General features: G+C 43.0%; 1 protein-coding gene and 1 long non-coding RNA gene across 3 annotated transcripts in view; one reads left to right on the forward strand and one right to left on the reverse strand.

Annotated features, from left to right (window-relative positions):
• Positions 1 to 26,652, reverse strand: part of FGF12 (fibroblast growth factor 12) — a 221,578-nt gene that overhangs the window by 169,366 nt on the left and 25,560 nt on the right. The window lies entirely within an intron of this gene.
• Positions 17,095 to 20,103, forward strand: LOC135419298 (uncharacterized). The gene is made up of 3 exons (XR_010432912.1): positions 17,095 to 17,177; positions 18,922 to 19,055; positions 19,891 to 20,103. It is a non-coding gene; the product is annotated as an uncharacterized LOC135419298 (long non-coding RNA).

Here is a 26,652-nt window from a genome sequence, read left to right on the forward strand (position 1 = left end):
TGTGTAAGTAAAAACGCCACTGTTAGAAAACACCAGCTTATTCAAACTAAACTTTGAATGGGATTGCTGAGCTTACAGTTTAAACAAAATATAACAGAACAACAGCCAAAAAACCTCCCACAAACAAAAAATCCCAAACAAACAAAAAGAAAAACAAATAAGCCTGAAATGGAAACAAACAAACAAAACCTAACAAAACAAAACAAAACAAAACAAAAAAAAAAAAAAAAAGGAAGAGGTCTTGCTTCAGTTCCCTCCTGAAGCACTGCCTCTTCAGAGTTCTGCTCTGCCCAGCCTGGACAGAACACTGGTACATCCTCTCCTCAGGTTTTTACACAAAAGAGTTTAAAAAATTTCAGATACAGACAACGTGCACCAAATCCTGACTGTTTCTCTTCTTTTTGCAAGACAGACCTCGTGTTTCCTGGCCAGACGGCAGGTCAGCTCAGCCACTCTGTGTCAGGCAGCACAGCGAGCGTCAGACGCCCGGCGGCGCCGGGGGAGGACAGGTTCAACTGCAGCCACCCTTCTGTGAGACTTGTTCCAAATGCTCATTAGGTCACACACGTGTCCTTGGGAGATAATGGTCAATATTAACTCTTATTTCACAGGGGCCTAAACTCACTCTCAGGGAGGATAAGGCAAAATTTGTAGATGTGGATTTGAAGACACAGTTCTTCTTGCCCTACAGTTCTGTAGACACTTATTTTTCCAGCTGACTGCTGCATTTTCATAGCTGCTTAGCAAACTCCAGTTGAAATTATGAGAGTTTGAAAGGTTCAACACTCTTAAAAAGTCAGCACAGGAGAAACCTTGGCCCTGGCAATTTCAGTCATAATTTTGCCTTTGAACAGCCCTAGAGCTGGGACTTCATTGATAGTCCAGAGTATAGTTAGGTACTGGAACAGGCTCTCCAAAGAAGTAGTCACAGCACCAAGCCTGACAGAGTTCAAGTAGTGTTTGGACAACACTCTCAGGCACATGGTGTGACTCCTGGGGATGGACCTGTGCAGGACCAGGACATGGACTCAATGATCCTTGTGGGTCCCTTCCAACTCAGCATATTCTGTGATTCTGTACTTAGAATTACAACATCCCCCATTAAACCTGCCCAAAGCAGCACAGTGAATGAATAAGGCCAGTGTTGTTATCTGTCTGGGTATTCTACCTGGATCCATTCCTATGAAAGTTGGAGTGAAAAAGCACCCAATCTTCATTTTAATATTTCTAGTGATGAAGAGGTCACCATAATCCTCAGTATCAGATACTGTTCCCATGGCTAATTAGCTTCGCAGTTAAACCTCAATTTATTCCTTGTCAGAATATGCCCACCTTTCATCTCCAACCACTAGATCTCACAGTACATTTAAAAGCTGCTCTCCATCTAGATACCAGACAGATCAAATCACTGTTCAATTAATCAAATTCCTCCAGCTTCTCATTATAAGCCATGCTTTCTGATTATTCTCATGCTATTCTCTGATTTATCTCTGATATGTTTTTCTCCCCAATATCTTTTTCTAATTACAGGTATCAGAAACTGCCTCAGGTATTTTACAAGAGATTTCACCGGTCCTAATTTCAGAGAAAACATATTCACCTTCCTGCTTCCCCAGCTTTCTGTGCCTGCCCTTGCACAGACAGCATTTGCTCTATTCAGTTACCAGCACAGAGCTCCCTGAGCTGGACCTTTGCTGCTGGAGCAGCAATCACACCTCTATCACACCCGTACCACAGGCACGATGGACAGGAACACAGAGTGCTCAGATTGTCCTGAGGACTCTGGTTCACCTGACTGGTGAGTGGCTCTGCCCCTTTTCAGACCTTCTGCTTCTCAGAAATAGGCCACCCTCTCTATTCTCTGTGTCCAAATGCCTGCTTTTACAAGTAACGACTTCAGATACCACTTGCTTGTGCTAATTCATGGAACAACTTGATTGTCCTTCAGGAATTATCTGTCCTCATCTTCCTTACCCCTTCTCCAGGCCACTTATCACAGCCATGAGCTGACCTCAGACAGACCCCACTAAAAAGCATCAAGAGCTGAACCAAGCGTCCTGAATTGCAGTTTGCTACTCTAGCAGCCACATCATGATCCTACTTGTAATTCTGAAGAATGGACTCAATTTCATAGATTAAGCTATTACTTTTCAAGACTGCCATAATAATGATACTTAACATTCCTGGAGCAATTTACATTTTCAAAACACTGCAAAAATGTTAATTAACAGCACACTTACTCCAGGTTCAGAAACCAATCACCTCAAAACTGCTGCTCTGCTGCTTCATTCACATCTACTCATTCCAGAGGAGTATCAGAAATCATTTAACTCTCATATTCCTGGTAATCTGTTATTCTACTAATTATTTGAGCTTAATTTAAGGTTCAGTAACAAAGTGGAACGAAGGATATTAATACAGGCCTTAATAAATTCATGTAATTCTGGTTGCCTTTTAAATGACCAAAGAAAAACTTGTATTACAAAAATCACAGCCTTCACTGAATGTATTGCACAGTACTATGTTTAAAAAAAAATCATAAATTTAAAGAAGTCTGACTTGTAACTGCATCACAGCATTTCCGAATTTCACTCTATTTTCTCCTTGCACAATTCAGCTACAATAACCTTTGAAACTCACTATAATAGTGCCTTATATTGGAAGAGACTGGCACAAATCCACAAAGGATCATCTATTTATAAGAAAAAAAATCCAAAGGTACTGGCTGACACATTTTATGAAGAATAACTCTCCTGCTTTAGGGAATAAGCCAAATATTGGAGGTTGGGAAGACACTTTTCTTACAGAAGCATTGATCTGTGGCTGCTTTGTGAGAGGTCTGGTGAGGCATTGGCCCTTGGACACGGGCAGAGAGATAATGGACAAAACCAACCATAAATCTCAGCTAGTGTGACAGCTTCCATTAGTTGGCACTTGCCAGGCTCATAGCTGGATCTGAACTTCATAAACACTTTAAGGTATTTGGATCCAAGTGTTTCTGCATTCCTCAGCCTCTGTGGAGGTTGGCAGAGCTAAACAGGCACTTTAAGAAGTGATGGCACAAGAGTTGAAAATGAAATGTCCCCTGCCATAGATCTGGGGAAGGGTTGCCAGTGATTCTCAAAGCCTAATTTCATCTATTGCTGCGAGCAATACACAACAGAAAGCAGCTTATGCAGTGCCCTGCTGAGCATCATCTGTTTACTGTGTATACTGCATTTTTTAAAAAATGTGTGAAAAATGAAAAACTATTTAAGTCCAAATGCTGAATTTGCAGACTCCAGCCTTATGCCAGACAAGATGTTGATCTTTAAGCTTGTCAACCTGAAAGACTCTTACATTTAAAGAAGTGGCTTTCTTGCATTAGAGTGAGATGAAGCCCATCTGGAGCAGGTACAGAGCAGGGTCAGCAGGATCAGCCGCCGAAAGGAGCTGTGCACGACAAGGACTAAGGCAGCTTGCCCCATTTAAACCCAGCAAAGAAGAATGCAAGAGGGAATATGATCCTCCCTAAAGTATTTATAGGACAGCATTGGAGCCCAGCACAGATAAATATGGCCAAGAATACACGTAACCTAGAAATTGGAAACATTTGATTGGCACAAGACAGCTCCAAAACAGTTTCCCAGCAAAAATACAGCTTTTAAGAGGGCACTTGAAGTTCATGAACATGGTGTACAATGAGGTTTTTAGCAATGGGAGGAAGCCAGGCCATCTGGCCAGGGAGGTCTTTGCCCCTCCTTGGCTGGCATAATACCAGGTTGTGAAGGTGAGGCGGGATTTTAATCAGACCCCTCTCTACAAACATGATTCAGTTTCCCACCTATGGCCCAGCTGCTGTCTAAACATTTTCTCTCTGTTTCGAAACACAAATACCTGGAGGCAAAATCCACGTTGATGTTTCTCTCAAGATAACAGCTGCTCTCTATTAGTGTTTCATACAGATTTACTCTTGCTAAATGCCCACTCAGCTCAGTGAAGGCTTAACAGGAAAAAGAACAAGCAAGGAACTCAGGAATTTGATTAACGGGGGGCTGGAACCAGCTTCAAGAGCCACCACTGGGACTTGTATGCAGGAGTAAACTTTATTTATGTAAAAGCTCAGCTGTCCTCAATCCTGTGCAGGAAAATAAAATAGTTTCTGCATCTGTTGGCAGCATTTGCAGACTCCAGACAAAATTCAGGCAGCCAGCGGCAAAGCAGCCATGGCTGAGGAAGTCATCTGCAGCAAGAGTGGATGCAACAGCCTTTTGCTGCATGAGTGAAGCAAAGACACAGCTATGATGTCCCTGCCCGTGGAGCACTTCACCTCTCAGGTCAAATGCTAAAGCACCACTTCAGTCTTCCAGCAACTCCCCAGGCAGGAGAGGATACCAGCTGCATAGTACGTGACAGACATCTGGGCACACAGGTGGTTATATTTTCTACTTAAGTGCCTGCAAGATAAGGGATCTTCCACTTGGAGACAGTTTCATGCTATGATTATCCTCTGTGCTTCCTTGGGAAACAATTCCAAATGGCTGGATCTCAAAATCCCAGATATCCATTGCAGTTGAACTTGCTGCACAACAGGCTGCACTCGCAGAGAGCATTTAAAACCATTGTGTATCTCCCTCAGAGAAGCCAGAGAGACTGAGCCAGCCAGACAGAAGCCACTGAGACAAAACCATATTAACTGAGGACAGTGTGACCCAAGAAAGAAGCTTGTTTGGGACTTGTGCTGAGAAACTAAAGTACCACCTTTTAAGTCCAGAGAGAGAGAGATTTCCCTGAAAAAAATATTCAGGCAACATGTTTTCTTTACAACTAGAGACTTGCTGGTGCTCCTTCCCACCATACAGTCTGTCCCACTTCCCTAGGCAAGTTACTGTATAGACAGAAAACTTACTTTTATGTCACATTTGAGATGACCTAAAGAAAGGACGCTTGACCCCAGGCAGTCTAACTTATGAATAAGATACTCCCATACCACGTATCACAGCTATGATTTATTCATAAAGCATTCTTGATCTGACTCGTTTCCAGAGTATGTTCCACTTAGCTCTGAAATGCCTGTTTATTGGAAATCCATCCATATAATTGTCCCATACATATATGTGGAAGTCCTGATACTACACTCATTGAGAGATTTGGGGGTTTGCATTAACACCTGCACTGTGGCCTAAAGAGGAGAAGAGAAGCACCACGGGCATGACAAACCTATTGGGTAAGTACCACCAGCACCTGATTTCTCTCACTTGGGGGACATGATGTTTTTCCTCCGTGGGAGGCCTGGGATGAGCTCACAACATGGAAGACTGGGAGCAATGGGCTGAGCCAGGCACTGAAATGCTATAGGTGGACTACTGGATCAGACCAGTCCTCAACTGGGCCAGTGGTCTAAACATTATATAATTACAGTATTATTTTTACAAAACAAGTCTTTATACTATTGCCTTCACTGACCCTTTGCTTTTTCCCATTGTCCTGTGTACATACCATAGCTCTTGATGCTCCAAGAAAAAGTAGGTCAGAGAAGGTGGATATACAATGAGAAAAAAGTCTGGGTTTACATTACCCTTGAATAAATCCTCCATTAAACAATTGAGATTGCCTAAGATGTGCACCATGATGACTCAAGGGCAGTATCTGACCCTGACAAGCCTCTTTGGGCACGCTAAGCATGTCTATCTGCCTCCCACCCTTCCTCATCCTCAGGCTCACCAGCAGTGCTGGTGCTTGCTGCTGCCTGCACTGGCACAAAAGGACTGTCCTATGAGCAGTCCCCAAACCTGTGACTGCAGAACCTCTGGTGATTACAGGGTTTTGTGAGACAGAGCTTGAGAAACTCTAAAATACTTCTGTGCTTTTCACAAGCTTGCAACAATTAAATAGGAAAATAGATGCCTTATAGCATCCTGCTGGAGAGCTAGAATGCAAGTTTCAGGAAAGTTTTCCATCTGTTTCTCCTTTTACCTCTTGCAACACAAAAGTCTCTTTGACTGCATTAGGAATGGATTCTTGCTTCTCCTCCTCCAACCATCTTTTCCAAAATGCCCTAGCAGGCAGTACAGGAGCAATGGCAAGTATATTCAGAAACCCCAGTAGATATTTGCAAGAACAATAGGGAAAACTCCACAGATGCCCAGCAGCATCAGGATCTGAGCAGGTGGTCCTGAGCTCAGAGGGAAAACCCTGAAGCTAAGAACACGTGTGCCCTCTGGTTCATCAGTGTGCCCACTGCTCTGCCAACATGATCTAGAAGTGTCACACGTGACATTTAGGAGGACTGTCAGGGCTCAAAAATACTGGCAGGTTATAATGAGTGTGTCACCATAAACCTGCAAACTTCTACCAGTAGCAGCAGCAGAAAGATGCTTTTGTCAAGATCAAACTTACATTCAGAGGTGGTGTACGGAGGGGGACAGGGTCTCTGAACACCGGTATTTTCTTCCAGTAAACCTATGACATGGGCTGAGAGACCTGGAAAAACAGTCACCCTTCGTTTCATTAAGTTGTGGATGTTTATCACAGCAATGAGACCTGCCAAGAGCACAGAGAGGACACAGCTGAAATTGGCAAAACGCAGCTCCTATCAAGCTCCTTTTTTACCAGGTCAGTAGGAGGCTGGCTCTGCAACACACCATCCAGCAATCAGTACGAGATGGGATGACAGGTGGGAGAGCAGCAGCTGGTATCACAGAGGTTCCAGCACTCTAGATCTTTCAGTCCAGAGCCATCACACCTACAGCAAAGGATATTCAGCCAACTTCAGCTGCTGTCCCACTTCCTCTTGGATGGGCTCATAGTGCTGGCCCAATGCAGAAGAAAGCCAGGAAGTTCAAGGCCCTTTCATCTTCAACTGCCCAAGCAGCATGGCAGGAACAAGTTATTTATACAGTTTTGAGCCCTTCTGGCTCTTGCCACAGGCTGAGCTTTCTCCACAGTCACCTGAAATCAAGAACTGCTACTGAACAAACTGTCCATCTCAACTGAGTTATGGTTTCACCTGTCAAGGACGGGACTAAGGAACCCAAACACCACCAAACACGTTCTGAATCACCAAGGCCAAGGGGAGCAAATAATTATTATATTTTACATATCACAGTGCCTTGGCATGGCCTCATGAGGGGTCAGCCAGAGACTTTTATGCTATATTTGTTTCTGTCCTTCTCCAGAAAAAAAATTCCTTAAAATGATTAGTTGTCCTCAGCGGTAATTAATTATCCCCAAGTAGTGAACAGAAATGACAGTGATATTTCTACTTGAATCCTCAGGGGGAAATCGTGTTGTCTTGCTATGCTCTCTAAACCTGACATAAAGTTAAAAATAGGAAGTTTAATATGCAGTCTGCAGGACTTTTTCTGCCTGTAAGGCAATCCCAAGGGATATCTCAGTTCAACTGCAAGCTCACAAAGTCCCACTGTCCTAGAGAAGGCAGTGACATTTATTTCCCTCTTATGCAGCTCGCGCTCAGTGAAACACTAGCAAGAACCAAAGAACTTGTCAATTAATACAACTGAAGATAAGTTTCAGCAAAAGCTTTTAAATGTGTAAGTCACCCCTGAAGAAGCCTGCTGTGACAGAGATAGCATGAAGAAAACCAGAGATTTTGGCTTCCAGTCACTGGGAGCAGACATCATACCTACAGAGGAGTGGGATCTTAGGGGGCAAGGACAAACGCAAATTCATGTTTCTGCTATTAAATAGCCTTGCTGGGTTTGAAGCTATAACTTGGGGAGCAAATCAGATTTGTCTTAAGATGATTTTCCAGTTTAGGTTTCTGGTCTTGATATAGGTCCATACTTGTTACCTTTCCCACAGAGATAAAAAAACAGGATTATGGAACAACAGATTTTGGTTAATTCATATCAGTTATTCATTAAAAGTTAAAAATTGTTACAAGCTCATTTTAACAGCTTTTTTTTTTTTTTTGTAAAAGAAATTCTAAAATCTCCTATTTTCCTCTGTTTCATTAATAAAGCAATATCTTGGAGTAAGAACAGGAAAATTCCCAAAGGATTAGTCTAATTTCTCTCCCTGCTGAACTGACAGTGCATTTCCCTAGCACAATTGTAATGAGAAAGCAAGCGAGCCTTCACTCAGCACTAAATCCCAGTGTGCTGTAAAAGCCGGGCTGGTTGTCAGGTGTTCTTTAAAGTACTGGGAGTTTGTTTAGGCAAGATCTATTTTCAGAAAAGAGGAAAACAACTCTTTTTCTAGATCATCTTCAGTAACAGCACCTCTGTCTCCTTTGTGTTTGCACAGCTCTGCCAGAGAAACTCAACCACTGCCCTGGGCAGGTTCCCTGGGGCGCAGATCAAGGGCACCAGCACCTCCAGCTCCTCCTGGGAGGCTAGTTCAGGCCTGGCAGGGTTTGTCACAGCTGTCATGACTTTTGGCCTGACTTAGCAGGTCCAGGAAAATCTGACCTGTCTGCTAGACCTCCTGCAGCGGTGCACTGGTTTAATAAGCCCTTCCAGAACACGGAACAAAAAGAAACACAACGCAAAAACACCCAGCTGAGGTTTGGGAACAGAAATCCCTCTAGCAGCCAGGGGGTTTTATTTTGTTTGGAGGGTTTTCTGTTGTTTGTTTGTTTGTAGGTTTTTTTCTATTATTTACAGTATCCTACATTCCCATTACTCTGAACCACAGCATAACAGTTCTTTAGGGCACTTATACAAATTGTTTCCATATCTGTGGAAGCTTAGACCTGTAGCCATTCCAGGTAAAAATTCTCTCAACTCCTTTAAGCAAAAGGTCTCCCTGGCACCGACATGAGATATTTCTCACACCCAGCTTTCCACAGTCCACTTCTATCTGTGGCAAGAGTGTTGTTACAAGCTGTTTAACACTGATCTTCTCTGTGGATCTACAACAGCACTACTCTGTCCGAGTGAAAAAGCATTGCCACGCTTTTTGCTCCTGCCACAGGGCTTGGATATGCTTGCTTGAAAAACACGGTTGCCTCTACATAGTCTGCTTAAAAGCTTGACTATAATGCCAGGCTCTGAGCAGGCTCGGTTTAAGCCACAGCACGCAGTTTACAATGTTTATTTCCCTGGGAGAATGGGACCCCAGCCCAGCCACAGCACCCTGTGTGAGAGCATCCAGCAACGTGTTGTCCCATATGCCGCTTCCCATGGGTGTGTTGGAGCTGCTCCAATGCCACGGCAGAGCTGCCTGCCCACGTCCAGCCCAACACGTGCCTCAGCCACGGTGCAAGCACAAACACACCATTATGCAACAGCAAAACTGACCACAATGGAGCCACTGCAAAGCACGGACCCCCACCCATGTTCAAGTCCACCCCCTTCCCTTTCCCCTCACCTTGCTCAGCTTCCAGCCCCCAGATGCATTACCTGGGAAGCCTGCAAGCCAAGGTGGCTGCAGCTCCTCTGAGCAGAAGCTGAATCCTCCTGCACACTTCAAAGGCCCTTTCTGTACCTTGTTCTGCCCTGTCCTCTGCATTAGCCCCTTTCTGGAAACATGAGGTTACAGACTTTACCATGTTTGCAGGTTTGTTTTTTTGGCCCCTAAAATGAAACCAGTGCTGGGAGACAAGCTTTCTGGTGAGCTTTACTGCCTGCTCTATGATAAATGAACTGTCTGTGAATCCCCCAGCCTCAATTCATGAGAAAACAGCACCATGCTCACAGCAAAGTTGTTTGGCTCTCTTGAATCTGTTTAATGAGCTGATGTGTAAAAAAACTTTTGTGCCCACAGATGAGAAATAAATCTTTTACTAATCAAAAAGTGTACAACTCCCCCAAGTTGATTTTTTTCTTTTTTAACATGTGTTTTTCCAGGGCCACCATACTACTAAAACCCTTGCAAATGGCAAGTAAGGTTTTTTGTTTCAATTACATGTTAAGGCAGAAAACATAAGAGCAAAAGAGAGAAAAAAAGATCAATTTTGCAGAAGGAAGTGGTTTATGTTGTGCTTAAATCGCTCTGCTTGTGGTACAAACACCAGGCTAGTGTAGAAGCTGTATTTTAGTGCAAATGGCACTTTGCTCTTCTATGCAAGTGATTTAAGCTACACAGCACAAATGCTAATAAATACACAGGGACACCTTTTGAGAGGTTGGCATCGGGTAACAGAGGCCGAGAGATGTGTGTTCCAGATTTAGACACTCAGCACCTCGACCACATGCAGCTTGGAAACCTCAGGGAAGAAAAAAAGAAAAAAGAAAAATCAAATTCCAGCCCAGATTTCAGAGCCCCAAAGTCCCTACATCTGGTGCTGGAAGTGCCTTGCATTCACAGATTTTGCAGAGAGAATTACAGCAAATCTCTTACACAGCTCAAATCAGGAGCTACTTTTGAAAACCTGGCTGCAAGACACTCATTGCAGGTCACTGCTCACGCTGGAGCTCAGCAGAATTAAATCCTTGAACTAGCCAGAAGCTGCTGTTGTCCCTCATAAGCACAGCAGCAGCACTGCATCATTTACTACAGATTTCCTGCAGCCACTGCCAAATATGGCACTTTGGGGACATTTATTTTAAGTGTCATTGTTTTCTGTGCATTAACATATGCTCCAGTCAAACCCTTTATTCATCATTGCCAGAAATGATGAGCCTTGTTACAGCCCAAATTAAAGAGTCTTGAAAGCACTGCCTAATTTATAATCAGGAGAAGAAAAACAGATTTTAATAAATAAAAGGAACCTGAAACCAGTCAAAAATCACATTCCTGATAAGCATAGCAGACATGGCTTTCTTCAAGAAACACCAAGTCCCTCAGGGACTGAGCCAAGCAGCTAAGATGGGATATGGACAGCTCCTACTGCCAACTCTCCTAAGAAGGGACACGAGATTCCCTTGGATTCAAGGGCACCCTCACCATTCCTCACATCAGCAAGCTTTATCAAGCCCTCTTTTCTTGAGGGCAGATGATCTTGCTGATCTTTGTATGGCAATAAATCCTCAATAGAGACAATACAATTTTAAATCACTATCACTAGCCTGAAGCGTCCAACCATCCAGACAATCAAAGTTGTTTTATCAGTTAGACTAAAATTACCAGAGAAAACTGAGGCACAGGATATCCCCCCTTTCCCAGAGCAGCCCCTAACACTTTTAAGTTCAACAACATGAAGTCTTCCTGCAGAACTCAGATTCACAAGACCCAAGTGCCTCATCTCGGGTCAGTTGGTAAACTTCACTGAAGGCCCCAGGAATCATCACCCTGAGTGATAAGACCAAGTTCTGCACACGATTCCATTTGCATGCACATGAAAAGCCCCGTGAACCACCACAGCTAATGTCAGCCTAAGAGAAGGAAATCTAGTTAATAGCACATTAAGAAGTTAAATTCCATTATTAATTAAAATATCTCCAGCAGAGCAATTATGCAGCACCCTTAGAGAAAGCTGCCAGGAGACAGAGCACTAGCAGGAGCAGAGCTGGCAATAGGATGTTTGTATATGGACTAGCTGAATCACTGCCACCCTGTGCCTCCTGTAACCTCCACAGGTAGAAAAATGATTGCAAACATTACTTGTGTGGCTAAGTACTGATCTACAGCAGCAGGCTAATAAAGGGCTGGAGTAGGGGGGAGGGAAAGAGACATTTGGAGCTTACAGAATTCAAATTCTCTACTCTGGGGGGATGTGGGATAAATACACCGATTCCACACAGAAGTCTTAAGTGCTGAGAAAGCAAAACTCCACAGTAGAGGCTGAAAAAAACACTTTGGGGTTAATTAATATCCATGAGCCAAAGCTTGCCTGACAGCGTGAGCAGGGGGAGATGGCACAGCCCCCCCGAGGTAAGGCAGTACTGCACAGCGGCTCCGCTACCTCCCGCCTCGTGCACTGGAGCAGTGTACACATGGAAAGCCTAAGCAGTTCTTTCTTCAATATTCCTCTTTCACAGACGAAAGGGAGACAGTCAGCATATCTAGCTGAACATTTAAACAGTACTTTGTGTGTTCATTTCACAATTAAATGTTTTTAGAACTATTGCCATACTTCAGCAGGAATGAACACTTTCCACTGAACAACAAACACCATTTGTTGCCCCACTTTCTTCTATTTTTCTTGGGTGTCCAGGCAAAACCAAAGTCTCCGTCTTCAGGTGCTAAAAACACAAATTCCCATTATAGGACTAGAAGAAAGCCATCACTTCTCCATGTGGGACAATAACATATCAAGAAATAACTGGCATCAAGTAGTTGTTACAAAACCACTCTCAGTGAGTTATAGTAAAAGCTGGCTTCTCAGTTGTTTGATTTTTACACTAATAAACAAATTAAAGTTTATTTCTATCATCTTTAACATCCATAGTGGCAGGCAGCTGAGGAAGCACTTGAGTTTTCCATGCATCAGCTTATAGGCATGTATGCAGTTTTTATGGCTAAGCATTATGTCTCCTACTGTTACTTGTGATCCAGACTAGCTTTGTGTTTTCACTCCCTTGATGTAAGAGTCTAGCTTTAAGGAGTTTTTGTCAAGCAGGTTGTGAACAAAATTGAAATAACCACAGCAAATTAATTGGCAGAGACAGAAAAGCTCCCTGGGGTGCTACAAAATGATGAAGAGACTATAAAGCTTCCTAGAGGACAATAAAGATGTGCCTACACATACATGACCAGGTATCCTGGTATCTGCCTTGTATCCTATAAAGGTGGTTGTGAAAGCTGCAGTTCTAAAGGTTTTCAGTCTGACCTTTAGCACAAGTGAAAAATGAAGAGATGTGCACAGAGAAACCTGCCAATCTCCCTTCAGGAGAACCATCACCATCCTGCTTCGGATCATGACTCCCATTGTGCAGCAGCCCTTGCAGTCACCTGGCACCCACTTTGCTGACGTGTGACCAATGGTCTCTGACCCAGCAACGTTTCCCTGAAATGGTAACAACATCAGGAAGGTGCAACTGGGGGGATTCAGGTCTCTGCTTCTTTCAAGATGACCCCTGAAATGCTGAGCTCGTGATGTTATTAGCATCAGCAAGCAAGGAAGCCAGCCAAGAGTGTTTTATCTTTCCATCAGCAATTGAAGTGGGCCAGCATTCAACAGCACACTGTGCCAATATTTCTTCGAGCACCAAACGGATATGCATCTTTCAAACTCAGGCTGCAGAGTGAACGAGCTGAATGCTGCAGCTTCTAAATTTCAACTTCAAGTGCTGCTCAAGGCAGTAACAACATATTGCCTCTACATTACATTCACAGATAAAGCTTTCCTATTCTGAGCCAGTTTTCACCATTGAGATGATCAGAAAAGGCTATTCGAGTCAAATTCAGACAAAGACAGAGCCTGAACCTGCCCAAGTCTCTCTGCAATGGTTCAGCCTAAATGAACACACATCAGGACAGTCCCAAATACATGCATTGTTTGCAATTTGGAGAGACAAAAGCACAAGTTCACTGCTTCAGAGAGCTAATCTGCTCTTCAGAACAAAATATCCAAAAAAGAAACAAGAAATCTTCATAAACAGATGAAATTGGTATTTTTGGGTTGTCTTCCAACCCACGGGATGGCAGAGGACATGGAAAGAACTCCTTTAGGTATGTGGGTGCACCAGTGAAACCAGAGCCATCTTTTCACCAACAGACTGATCTAGATGGTGCTTTTGCTGAGCAATTCAGTGCACAGACCCCAACTCCATCCACATGTGGTCCTTGGGCAGCTGTGCAAGTGCGGAGAGGACATCCTCTGGGTCTGGAACTTATCTCCCGTAGTTTTAAGGCCTTCAACTGATTGGCAGGCTGTATATACAGCTCTACAACACCTGGCATTAATTCTACTGGTAACACACTCCTCACAAAAGCCCTGACATATTTACTGGCCTGGAGCAAAGCAGATCCTGAGCAGCATTCCAGCACCTGAAGCGGGAGATATTCCCACTGCAGCCATCAAGGACACAGATGTCCTCTGCCTGGCAGCTTGCATCAGCCTAAGCAGAGGGGCAGCATTTCTCACGCACACCAAACGAGAAGCAGCAGAGTCCTCCATTGGTTACCTGCTCCAAGAATTCCACTGAGGCAGCCCTCAGGCACTGCACACTTTCAGCCACACTGAGCTTTAAACCTTTAAACACACATCAGAAGTGCTGGTGCTCAGAGGCTACAGTCCATATATCATGCACTAAATGACTAGTACCCTTTGTCTCAACAGAACTGTCACTTTATGCTGTAAGAGCAGGTAATGCAAGTCTTTTTGAGTGCTTGTAGTCTGCAATAAAGGTCCATGTCTATGAACCCAAGATTCTGAACAAAATATAGCATAATCACCCTGTTCATTCCTAAAGAAACCCCAAGTGATTTTCATTTCTGCAAAAAGTACTGAAAGTTGTTCATTTGGGAGAGTTAATTTGTTTAGAAAGGTTGCTTTTAGCTTTCTCAGACTTCTCAGCTACAGTACATTTTTCTTTAATTAGTTTAGTTCAACCAGCAAAGAGCAGGAGTTGAGCAACAAGGGTCTGCACATAAAAGCATTTGAAACTGCTGGCTAGCTAATACAGACTAAATATACACCGCAATCTGCCTGTCAGACTTATTAGAAGGCAGCATTGTGTTCTGTATACTACATCACTATTACTGTATTTTCCAGGTAGTGATTTCATATGGGTAAATGAGGTTGCTAGGTTCGGTTCATTAGCATCTTTTCTGCAGCCTCCAGCATTTAGAGATTCTCCTGGACCATATGAAGGAACAAGTGTTTACTTATGTGTTTTACTAGCTTGCCAACACAGGCACCTCTGCATCCTGCAGTCTTGCCTCCGCTGGTACTAGTGGAAGCTACAGAAACAAGTCCCTGAGAACTGAGTAGCTTCTGACAGAGCTGGGATTCAATCAATCCCTATTGTTTAGTGTCAGGAGATACCCTGATACAACATTTGAAGTAGACCAAAGTGAATACAAAGTATTTTTTGGGTGCAGGTTGCCAGCACAGCTCCTGCTGCCCATGCCCAGAGTCCATGTCAGTCAACAGTGCAGGACTACAGGGAATCCCCCTGAGGAGCACAGTGTTGTGATGCTCAGGGCTGACATTACCTTTCTAGCCCCCTGAACCACCAGCCTCCCTTCAGCATCAAAACTTGGTTATTCCTACCAATACCTAAAACCCTGCACAGCCAACAGCATGAGGTGAGACACAGGGAGCAGAGGGCTGTGCGCTCAGCACAGAGATCAGCTGCTCTGAAATACTGCAGGCAAACTCAGAGCAAATAAAGGGGCAAGGAAAAATGGTTGCATCTCCTCTGATGGCTTGGCTGGCAGCCAAGGGAGAAAAGAGGAAGCATCCTTCTGTTCAGGCCTTGTCCCCATCTCCAAGACTTCCTCCACACTGAGCCATTCACACTTGTATGAAGCAGCAACACTGAAGTCAATGATAGGACTGGGTAGGGAGAAGGGTTATACTTTGTGACAGGATATGACATGATGCAAACCCCCATCTATGTGAGATCAAAAAGGTTGCTGGTGGGAACAGGAACATTGGCATATGGAAAAATCCAGCTTCTAGAATGACTTATTAGACAAAAATTATTGTAAAGGCTGTTTTAAATTCAATGCTTAACTCCCTTCTGCTCAGTTAGTGAGGCAGTTAGTTGACTATATCATTACATTAGAAAACAGAATTCCTTTCACATGCAGAACATGTAAAATAGTGCTAGTTGTAACTGAGTAAGCCCCTTCTATGATGTCTTTTAAAAGGCAATATGTGTTTGGGTAAGTAGCTAGTGTATTCCCAAGGAAAGTTTCTTTCACCAGTGTTCACCCTGGCATCAGCTAATTACAGAAGTACTGCAGCTACCTGTGGTGTCATGGTAATTGTAGCTGGTGTGCACAAAGCCCAAAGAGGCAATAGCCATGAAACTGCTTCTCACTACCACTTCACAGAAAGTGCTTCTGCTTCTCGGAGCACTGTATGTATTTGCACCTTCACAGCTCCACAATTTATTGGTCATTTCAGAGTCATGGAAATCCAGGCAGAGATGAAGTGAGGCAGGTATGAAAGACTCAGGAGAACTCCCCTTACCCAGAGGGGTTTCACTTCTGTTTGGATAGAACACTAAGTCATCTCTCAAACTCCACCAGATTCAGATAGAGCTGGGCTGCAAATTTCAGAAGCAAATCAGTTGGTCTTTATCTCTAAAAAAAAAAATGCCTTAAATAGCCAGAGGATCCCTACATTCAAAGTTTTGAGCTTTAGAAACAACTTAGGGAGCTGGGGAGGGAGGCTCTGTACAGCACATCAATATATCTAATGAGACAACAATTAAACATTTAATTTCCCAATCATTCTTTTCATCTGGTGAACAGTGTTGTGGGTTAAAAGCACCATCAAACCTACAGATGCAAAATAAAACCTGCTTAGCATGGGGAGCAGCTCTTCAATTTCTGTCAGTAACAGTGAGGACAGGTGTCTCTTCTATATAATGCTTCTAGCTCAAGGATCCATCTTCTCCAACAGATTTAGACCTTCTCCAAGAACACTTGGCTTCAGCTCCAACTGAATCCTGAGTTTTCAGAAAATTACAGCTCTGATTAGATTTATGAGTTGATTAAGAGGCTTTCCAAGTCCAAAATTCGGGTAGTTACGCTATAACAGGCTGTTCCACTACAAAACCCTAAAGGCAAAGCCAGTTTCAGGTCTAGTTTCCAAGAACAGCGTGTACTCTGAAGACATGCTGCACACTGCAAGGTCTGCCTGCAACAGCACCTTCAAAAAGTCACACCTACAGTCACATGCCATCAGCTGTTACAGGTCTGATGGACTTGACCTCTATAGTTCTTACACGGCCACAATTACTGTGATGTCTCTGGACTCCCATCTCTAAACATCACAGACCCAAAGCATAGCTCAGCCCCAGCATGCCAGCACCTGCAACAGGGACTCATCCTCATACACACTGGACCATCACAGCCACAGCAAGGTTGTGCACTCACACAGCACTGTGGATGTATCAGAGTGAGACAAGCATGAACAGGGATGGAGAGCGGGTTAAGCAACGACTGAGTAAAACTCAGCACAGGCAGCAACGCCATCCCAAAAAACCCCTTGTAGCCCTAACCAGGCCTCTGCACTGCTTGGGCTGGTGTGCTGCTGCCACGTGAGGCAGCTGCAATGGAATAAACTGGGGCCTGACATCACAATGATGCAGCTGCACTGGATAACAGAAAGCCCTCCTTTGGCAGCAAACGGCCCTGAAAAAGTAATTAGTTTTCCCAGAGTTATTAGGAAAGTGAGTAATCATGTGTACAGCCACAGCAGTGCTGTAGACACTGCGCTCTGACTGAGGGAAAGGCAAAGTTGAAGCGAGATTTGTTTGCAGTTGTAATTGTTCTCTGCCCTGACTCTGTTCAAGCAGCTACAATTATTAATCTCTAAATTTCAACATCAAAAGCTGAGATAATTAAATAGAGGCAAGGTCAGGCAGAAAAAAATAATTTTTTACATTACATTAATTTTTTTCGGCTGAGATGGTTTTCTTTTTGAGCTGATATTAAGAGCACACATATTTTAAGTAAGTCCCACTGGCCACACATGCCATCAGCAGAGTGCAGCATAGCAAAAAATAATTGAAGTAATTGTTTTTAAGGACAAAGTATATCCACTTCAATTTAGCCAAGATTACAGTTTACATAGCTGAAAAGAAACCAGACATCAACCTCTGCACTGAATTTATTTCCATACTAAAAGTAATTCTTCAGATTCTTCTCTGTGAAGAGAAAAGCCCCGGATATCATAACCTATGTGTGGATCAAAGTAGTACAGTGGAAGAAAGCCCTGTTGATGCTAAAATCTGCACACAGGGAAAAACTACAAAACACAGACAAAAACTCCAGGACCCAATGTTCAACTACAGCAATGAGAGCAGGAGAATATGCTTAGCCTGGAGACAAAAATAAATTAATGTAATTACTCCAAACAACAAGAAAAAATCTATTACAAAATGGAAGAGAAATTTGTCTCTTTGTCAACAAAAGCAAAACAGTTTAATACATTCTAGTTTAAATGAAAAGTCAAAAAAAGAAAAGGGAACCTAGGTGAAAAAAAAATAAATCACCTTTTCGTCCCAGATCTTAAAACTAGAAACTTTTTTCAAAACATTATAAGTTTTCCATGGAGCACAGCATCTGGGACCATTTCACACTGAAATCACATTAGCACATCTCTTTCACAGTGCGGCCAGGTTGGTTCTCACTTCTTTAATAACTAACCTGTAAAACCTTTTCTATCCACCAAATAAGCAAGTTTGTGCTGCTACAGAAATATCCCACTGTAAGGACAAATCTGTCTTGTGATTAACTCCACAGCAGCAGAATCCCACCAGGGATGAATTAAACAACATCATTTTTCCACCTTTTCCAAAATGAGGACTCAGGTATTTTCAAATCCTTTTCCATTCATCTCTGCTCACAGCATGTGTAGCTTGCAAAAAAGTTCCCTTTATCATCTTCTGTAATTAATTTTCTCTGAGCAGAAAACAACACACCCATGAGAAACTTGTGCTCGGTCTGCAGGGAACTGCAGTATCATGTATCAGAAGTGGCCTCGGCATATTTGGCACGTTGCTGCATTGATTCATTGCCCTGTCACTGAATATAACTGGATGTTTATTAACAATGAAAACAAATACATTTTATCTTCTATGCCAAGACCTGTTCTTCTGAACAAGAGAGAAGCATTAAGAAGAAAATGAGATATTAATATGCTTAAAATAAAAATCTAGAGCTGGCGTCATGGTATGTGATCTAATGATTACCACATGAGGAACATGAAGTTTAACAGGATGTATGAACTGTCATAGCTCCAGTTTGTTTAGATTTTTCCATTCTCAGCATAAAGATAGGCAGTATAGACCAGCATCCTGTTTCTACAGGGTATTAGCAGAGAGACAGGGAAAGGTATCTAGGTACACATCACAGGTATTAGCTACCTAGCCTCGATATTCTCATACTCACTGGTCATTTTCCACTTTTCAGGGTTTCCTGAATCAATGATTTTATGATTTGACAACACTCAGGGAATTCAGTGTTCACTAACCCCCTCCACATCTCCCTTGACAAGCACAGCTGCCCTGGGATGGTTGCAGCCACCATCCAATCACCTCCCACAGGTGAGCCCACACCCCCCTTCCTGACCCATTTCCCAGAACATCATCTGTAGTATCAACGATTTAGAAGCTCCCTGCTGAAGACAGGCAGAAGCCCAGTGCCAACCGGGGCTGACTGGCTCCTGGGCATGTCTTGTACCCAACACTCAGCCTGCATCCTGCTCCAGCAGGAAACATCCCAAAAATCTGATGTCAAACAGAGCATTAAGCATGGTGAAAATACAGCTCTTGAAGGCAATCTTGAATCAAGACCATTTACCATAAGTCACTCCTGAGATGATTCAAATAACATCTATCCTGCAATGAATTCACACTCCACTGCTAACAGGGTGTCAGAGAGACTTGCTCATGGGCACAGAGTCCTTTCTCCAAAGCAGACAGTAGCCATCTCTCATAAATCATTGTACACCAGAAGCACCATCTGCAATAACAAATGAGACCTCCAAGGCATCTTTAAAGTCTTGGGTTTGCTACATTAAGTTTAAAGCTTGTAGCTATGTCTTTGGTAGAAGAAAAGATTCCAACAGCACTCTAGTGTGCATGCCACTATTCAGGGAATGAAGAGATCGTGCCACACTGCTCTAATTAATAGAGACTCAGTATCCTCAGTCTATGGCCAGGAGACAGAACAATGGTAGCTGCCCTCTCCACTACTGCTTTGGAGGTTTAGGACACATTCAGGTGAAGCAGACTTACAGCACAGAAAAAATAGTAAAAAGCAAAAGGAGAAAAAATGCTCTTTGTGACTGCCATCTGCACTGGACTACAATATAAAGCATCAGTTCCTAACCACCCACCATCTGAGACTGTTTTCCAAAGGACATCTTCCTTTTTGCAGGTACAGCATGTGCTTGGCAACACCTGCAGTTACTCTCAAGGGTTCCGACCTGCAAGTGCACCTTAGCAGCAGCATTGACAAGGGCCATATTTCATTCCATATATATTTACTGGTGAACAGCTACATTACAGCAGAGTACATGTTGAAGGCGTACGTACCAATACTACAGAACTAACAGACCTGCCCATTGTGGGACATTCAGCCTTAGAGCGAACCTTCATCAAGCAGGTAGGTCTAAGTACTGAGCTCACCACAGCTCAATTCTGCCCAATTGAGGTGGGAGGGTCAAAATTAAAGAGGGGGAAAAAAAAGAATCTTTGCAACTTTGAACACTTGTTTTGTCTGGCAGCAACATTAACAGTATTTGCAGTTATCAAGTGTAACAATTCACGTCTTCATTCTCATCATATCTTGGCATAGGGAGAGAATTAAAGATGTCACATTTGCCAACTACCCATATTAAAATCACATGGCTGCTGTATAAACTTTCAATTATGGAGGATAGAGGCTGAGGGTGGAGGAGATAATCCTTATAAGAACTACTTCAAAGGGAGAGTATGGATGAGATTTCAGAAAGGCTAACTTAGAAGCTGTGTGATGTATCTGTTGTTTTGATATCAAGGTCATTCTTAACACTTAGACGTGGTTTTCACAAAGGAAGCCTTTTAAAAATATTTTCTCTATTTGTTTCTGCAAATCAGCTGATTCTAGTTATAAAAATCCCATTAATTGAGTGCCACACAAATCATCAAAGAATTCCTTTGCTGTTCAAAGAATAATAAGGCACAAGACAATCAAGGAACCCTGTTTATACCAAGCTGAGGAAACCCTAAGCTCAAGCCCAACACAAAACAACTGGAATCATTTCAGCTCACAGAGAAAGTGAGCTGAGCATGCCTGAGTCGTTTCCCATTTGCTCCCCTGCCCCAAGCCTGTGTGCTCAGTAGATGCTGTGGATTAGCTGATTTTTTCACTGTACACCACACTAACAGGGGAGCTCAAGCTATGCATGTGGGGAATAATGCACCATGTGAACTCTGGTTTTATCTATTAACCATGCATGCTGCTTTCATAATGCATGTATTTCATCCCCACAGGCCCTGTGCACTGACAGCTTTCAAACCTTGGATGGGGTGCTCTTCAGGATGGCAACAGAACAACAGAATGGCCAGCTGTCCTATCAGACCCCAATGCAAGTTTCAGGGCTTGTGAAGCTGGCTGGCAAATATCCCAAGGGACTAATAGCAGTGCTTCACTGCATACAGCCACATCTCAGCGATTCAGTGGGAGATAACTCCTCTCTGCTTTTCTAAAGCATCTTTCTCAGCCCACAAGTGCTCAACTAGGGAACCCTGTGGGGCATGGAGGACAGAGACTTTGTGTAATGATGCTCCACCAATTGTTAGAGCGGGATGTACGCCTTAGTAAATGAAAGGTTTTCATCTGAGTTTCTCACTGGAAACCAACAGCAAAACGTGGATAGCCAAGCAAAAAAGCTGAAGCAAACAAACCTCAGGGTTTGTTTCCTCTCTATATGTCTCCTATTAGGTTAATTAGTTTTATCTGTCTACGCAGCAGAAGACTACAACACACCAGAGGAGCCAGGATTGCTCATTTCTGAAAACTCCACTCCTCAATAGTGCTGCATCCTGGCAGAGTGTCACACAACAGGAATGGGGAGAAACCAGTGATTTTAATGTGTCTGTGAATGGTAAATAGAGAAGAAATTCAACAACTCTCAGTATTTTGTACCCTTGAGTCAGTGATAACTCAGATAAAAGATAAAACTGAGATTTTACTCTTGTTCTTTAACAATCATCAAGAATGGATAAGAATAAAAACTGAGATACTGAAGGGGATTTCAGCACAGAAGAACTGGAGGCCCCACATGGCTGTTACTGAAATGCTCCCCAAACATTATCACCACTGTCCAGACGACAACATACTAACTCAAAAGTGCTGTGACCAACAATGAGCCACTTGGAAGCACAGGATTACACACATATCACCTTGCATAAAGGGAAAGGTGATGATAAGGAACCGAAAACTAGGAACTGTTATTTTAATAAATAAAGGTCCAGTGGTGAATCTATCTAATAAAATTAAGGACTATAAGGTGGAGTTTAAGGCAATTAAGATTATTCCAATGCTGTTTCAATTTGTTCTGTATGGTAGGGGTCAAAAAAATTACAAGATATTTTTAACACTCTTCATTGCACAGGGACAGTAGTTCAGTGGTGTATGCACGTGTTACATCATCAGTTCTGCACTCCTCATTCTACTACCAACTAAGCAGAATCTGAAAGTGCAGCTAATTAAACAGAACCTAAATTCAGCAGGTTTGGATGACTTGCACCACAGTTTTAAAAGAACATCCTGAAACACCCTATTATAGATATCAATTTTAAATATGTTGGGCACATAGAAGTCGCAGTAGCTGGAACAAAACTTGCTGATGTGCTAAGTATTTTAAGAATTAAATAGAAAATCCTAATAATGATCTCCAGAAAACTGAGTAAGATAAAATTAATCTGTGTAAATTGGAAATGCTCCAGAACACACAGTATCTAGTATTATTGACTTTTAAAAGAAGTATAAAATACCACCCTTTAACATGATTTTAGTCAATTAAATAACACTATTAACTTTTTATACAGAATTTAGCTTCATGCTACATAATGATTTGATTAAGATGAGGAAATATTAATGGATGAAAATAATTTCATGCAGTGGTGATAAAACAGTCATAGGTATACATGTATGTTCCTACTGAGGTCTTGGTAGAGGCTGCTCCTTGGCCCTATGTTGTAAACACGTGTCAATGAGTGTAAGAGAGTCTATAATCATTACTTATCAAGCCTGAAAATGGCAAACAATGTGGGACTGCTAAAATAACTGAGAAGAGAACAACAGATCTACATGTCTAAATAAACTCCACCAGAGAACACAGTATAGACTTCAGTACTGACACACACACACACACACACACACACGCAGAGCAACATGCATGGGGACAGCATCCTGTGAAGCCATTGATTTTCAGAAACTTCATGATCAACATGTAATTAGAGAAGCTGAGCGCACTGTGCTAGAATGGTCCAGTGATCAAGAGAGCTCAGAGAGGCTTGGGATGGGGGGTGCACAAACAAAATAAAAAATAAATCAGCATGTGGCATTTAACACTGTCAAAATTATGTTAAGTTTTAATGCTTGCGATCCAAGAAGAATATTGGAAAACTGGATCCAGTGCAAAGAACCTCCAAAAGGATGATTAAAGGACCAAAAGCTCAGCTTAGAGAAAGGCTCCAGAAGCACCATCTGTTCTCCCTAACAAAGGGAGAAGGTTAATAGGACAATCTGATCACAGTTTACAAGTACCTACGTAAGGAACAGAAATTCGATCAAAGAGCTCTGTCCTTTAGCAAATCCAGCAAATTTGCTCTGTCCACAAAATCAGACAAACTCAGGCCCAAACCAAGACATGTTTATGATGTTTAACTCTATCAGTTAATGCTCATGTTGACAGTATTACCAGTACTGTAATCAGTAAGGCTGAATGCAGGACAGTAAAAGCTGTCTTGGATTTTCCATCACAAGTTAAAAACATGATGGTATGATTTTTTTTCCCCTCCTACTCAGAGGCAACTTTCTAGCTAAAAAAAGGAATTAATTCAGAGCAGCCAGGGAATTATTTTCATAGCACAGACTTCACATGAGCAGCTCTGTGTGTCCCACGAGACCCCTACAGCAGGAGCATCACTCCATGGAAGGGACTGTGGCGTGTCGCTAGGGACAGGCTCTGTCATTCTGGCAGCTATCAGGAATTAAAGTTTTAAGACTAAAGCTTCTCTGCTGTACCATGGGCTGGACAGCATTCCCCTACCAAGCTGGTATTTATCCCAGTACCTCATCCCTCAGCATCTCCCACAAAATGTGACTATTGCAGTTAAAACATGCGCATTCACATGGAGCCTGAATTCCATGGAGCTGCAGCTCAGGTCACATTCTGCATCACCCTGGGCCATGCAGTAAGGCAACACCTATATAATCCTTTTTTAGAGAAATCCCATCCTAAAATTAAATACTCATTTTTTATTGTAACTTATTTTTATAAAGACTGGGGGATATTGCTTTCTTTCAAATGCTCTTTGGCTCTGGAAGCTGAGGGAGCAGAGCATCAGTTGCAAGACCCCCAGTGTAGACCAGTTGTTTCAGTAGGTTTTGCTGAGAATAACTCTTGAGAGTGGCCTTTAGGATAAACACATCCTAGTCACAGGCGTGTGCAGCCTATCTAACAGTTACCTTGTTAATAACCCAGCAGGGTTAAGGAATAAGTAGAATCATAGAATGGCTTGGGTTGGAAGGGATCTTGAAGATCACCTAGTTCCAACTGGACCAGCTTACGTAGAGCCCCATCCAGCCTGATCTTGAACTCTGCCATGGATGGGGAGTCTGTAACCTCTCTGGTAATCTAAGCTCTTCAGCATATTTTCTTAACGAGCTCTTTTGGCCCCTGTGTGCCATAGGTTTGTGGCAGGACACTTCCTCAGGGCAAGGAATAAGAGCACAGAAGCAAGTGGAGTTGGTATTGAAGTGTAGTATACTTTGAGGGAGAGCCCAAAGGAAGCATGAGGTTCCTTGGACTCCCTACCTCAAGCCCCAGTTCTCTCACCACGTGCTATGAAAACATTTGTAGCTCCAACCTTTTGGTACAAACCTATTCCTCCTCTCCTGTCCCACACACCTAAGTGCAAATCAATGCTTCCTGTCCTACACACTGCATACAGGCACTGCTTTTAAGGGAAACACAACTACAGGGCAGAACTTAATACCTCAAATCAGATATGCAAAAAGCTACTGGTGGATTTCTAGGTATGAAGGCCTTGGGAAGAAGCAGAGAGAGTTTGGCTAGAGGCAGAGGCAGCCTATAGAGAAGCCAGCAGCAGGCTGGCAATGTGTAACCATTTATTAATTCAGTTTGTAAGAGACAGACCCATGCAGCAGCCTCCACAGGTAAGCCTCCGCTGAAAAATTCCCTGCCCTGTCCCTCTGCTGAGCCTGCTGCTCCATTCCTGTGCTCCTGCACGGAGCCACTGCTGTTTTGGAGGGGGAGGGAGCCCATCCCTCTCTGGCAACGCAGGCACCTCATGTAAATTCATTGAATAAATGCAGTCATTTCTCTCAGCTGATCCATCCCCACGTGTGCATGTTGAAGCTGTGCCAGACCCTCAATGCAGCCAACTCTCCTACAGTTCATCACTCCTGAAGGTGAAATTGTTCGTCACCCTTATCAGCATTTCCTCCTTTCCTTCCCTTCCCCTCACTGCCTTCCCTGAAGTTCCTGGCCCTCCTTCCTCACAGGAGCCTGGCTCTGCACAAGTCAAAATCAAACCCAGGCAGAGCCTTGAAATAGACCTTGGAGAGTAAAGGACATTATAAAGTTATTTTAAGCTGAGGAAAACTGCATTTCCCTTAGAGATTGACTTCAGCCTCTAGAGCCCTTGAATTTTTAGGCTTAAATCTGTCTCCTTGATAAGGCTCCATAGTAGCTGAGACCCACAAAGAAGTTTCCAAAGCACCAGCAGACATAAATAACTGGAAACAAAACTGGAGCATCATCACTAGATGCTCACATGAGCTCTGGCTTCTGCAGTCAGTCCATGTGAGCCTTTAGTCATCTGAAACAGCACAACCCTCATCTCTCCATAGAAGAGGAAGGTTGTGCTGTATCAGCTGGAGGTGATTCTTTTCCCTCTCTATTTTGGAGCAGCCACCAACTCCTAGTCCTGACTTGACCTGAAGAAGTTACTCTAATTAAACACATGAAGGTCTGATCAGCAGAGCTGCACTCTACTCGCTACTGATTCTGAGATCCATGCAGGTCATGAACACGTTATCGCATCCCACAGGGCTGGACAGAGCATAAAAAAAGATCTTCCTGCAAGGGGTGCTTGTCACCTCTGGGTGCTGCTCTAAACAGAAGCCCCCACACTAACCATGGGCATCCAGGGCTTTCAGTATCTGTTTTGCCTAATGCAATTTAACTACTAGAAGGTGAAAACACATGGGCAAAATATACTTTAAAATTCACAAACCCTAACCTTTCATCCAGCTGTGGAAGCTCTATGGGCTTAGGTTTATATCATCTTCATTTTTATTAACTTCAGCTGCTGTGGGTGCCCTCTAAAACAGGAAAATGGGGTTTCGGTTCTCCTTAAGAGAAAAGCAAGGGAGGTACTGACAGTATGTAGTAAGAGATCTGCCAGAGGAAAAGACGAAAATTATCTATTATTTTAAAGAACACACAAGCAGTCAGCCAGTCAAGGAACCTTTTAATTTTTTAATTAGAGATGTTATTCTGGCTTGTTTGGATTTGGGGAGGGAACAATAGATTTTTATCAGGCTCTTTTCCAGACTCAGTTTTATAGCTTTAGCTCTGTATGCACTGCTAAAGAAATTAAACATTATTTACTTTCCAGAAGTGACTGGTGATTGAGGATGCCTAAATTGAGACTCTTCATATGGTTTTTAACTGCATTTAAAAGAGTGTGCAATCATTTATCAAATCTGTTACCTTTCAAAGCATCATCAACTTCATTTCTACAAAGAGGCACTAACTACAGTTCCCAACCACTAGAAAATTCCTGCCCATACCTTGCCACCTTTTCATTGTACATTTTCCCACCCAGGGAAATGACAGATGTAAGCCCATGGGGACATCCATAATACCTTTAAAAACAGGGTATCTCAGACTTTTTCCTC

This window comes from Pseudopipra pipra, chromosome 10 (genome assembly GCF_036250125.1).
Source record: "Pseudopipra pipra isolate bDixPip1 chromosome 10, bDixPip1.hap1, whole genome shotgun sequence".
NCBI lineage: Eukaryota > Metazoa > Chordata > Aves > Passeriformes > Pipridae > Pseudopipra > Pseudopipra pipra.